Raw genomic sequence first — 1,609 nt, 5'->3', positions numbered from 1 at the left:
GAAGGAAGGAAGGAAGGAAGGAAGGAAGGAAGGAAGGAAGGAAGGAAATCTTAAAGTGTATTAAATACTGATCTTTAGTTCCAGTAGATACATCTGTACCTGAAAATGATGTATGATTTGTGAATTCTGGTAGTTTTAATCTGACCCACTACATATTAGTAGTAGTATATTATTATTATTATTAAAGGGTATTGCTGACCTTTTAGATCTAGGTTTTTTTTCCCCTATTGCAAGTGGTATCTATGTGAGTGTGAAGTTTTTATAATACTAAAACAGCATATTTTTCTTGTTTGTTTTGTGTTAGTTTTTTTTGTAAACAGCCATTTGTTGTAAATTATCATTGGCATTAAATTATAATTTATGAATTTCAAAGCAAAGACATTCCCTGTTTTCTTATATTTTAATCATGCATTATAAAGATCATATATGATATTTCGTCTATCCCTACACCTCCTCTAAGTTTCTGCAGTAAGCTTGGGTTCTGAGAGCCTAACAGTGAACAGAATATTCATATGGTTAAAACAAAAACCACTGTATATGTTTAGATTGCCCAGAGGAGGATTTGTTTAGAGACTTGAGTTAGGTTTAAGTTTATTGCATTTAAAGAAAGTTTTTCTTTTCATGCTGCGTTAGAACAAAAGATCTTTGCAGCGACTGAATTGGACAAAAGAGGAGGGCTGGGACTGAAGAGCGCGTTCTATGTGAAATTGACGAGATCTTTAAAAAAAAAAAGCTGCTAAACATGGCGACTCTTTCCCTTTAAGTGTCTCTTTTTCCTTGCGGGTTTTTTTTTTTTTTAATCTGATCTGAGCTCGCTCTATTTCTTTCCTCTCCCCCTACTCCCCCTCCCTTCTCTCTGTGCACGGGATGTGAGGGACAGAGGCAGACGCAATCTGCAACAATAGTCCAAGGAAAAGAGAGATCGCAGCTTCTCGCTACTTTCAAACAAACCTGGGGGAAGATTTAAAAGGGAGAAAACATTCTGGTTTGGTTGATATGATTCCTTTCCAGCTTAGCATTCCCTACTAGTTTTTCTTCCTGGGACAAGGGGCTGGATCTCAAAAGTTAGAAACCAGTTTCAGGACTCACTTGAAAAGACTGATCTGTACTCTCCAGCCAGCTGCACAAGTGGGGGACTTGAGTTCGCAGAGGGTCCTTGTAAACTGTCTGCTCCCCTTTCCTCCATCCCCGCCCCCCACTTACGTGCAGCGGAATTCCGCCTGGGCCCGGGGAAAGTAAGGGGTGCTTGTTGCGTTGAGGTTCCACGCCTCGGCTCCGCGTTAAGTGGTAAAGGGGCGGGGGGCCGGAGTGGGGGTTGGGGCGTTCTGGGAGAGATCGAGCGTGTGAAACTATGCCTTTAAGCTTGCTTTTGACTTGGTCCTATTAGCTGAGCCAACATGGCGTCTCCCAATGCAACGCAAGAGCTGAGCTGCTAAGCAAAGGCAGCGCTTAGTAATAGAAAACACATTGGTTAGCTGGGGGAGAGGGGGGCGCTTCGACACAAATGTTTGCCGAGGCGTGGAACCTCAACGCAACAACAGAAAACAACGCAATCAACAAGAAGAAAAAAAACCAAAGACACAATACGTCTAGGAATAGATGCGTCTGA

Source organism: Petaurus breviceps, unplaced genomic scaffold, assembly GCF_028583685.1.
Source record: "Petaurus breviceps papuanus isolate PSGF00001 unplaced genomic scaffold, PetGlider_PUasm1.0 37, whole genome shotgun sequence".
In the NCBI taxonomy this organism is placed as follows: Eukaryota; Metazoa; Chordata; class Mammalia; order Diprotodontia; family Petauridae; genus Petaurus; species Petaurus breviceps.
The sequence above is the reverse complement of the archived record's forward strand: the minus strand, read 5'-3'. Positions refer to the sequence as shown.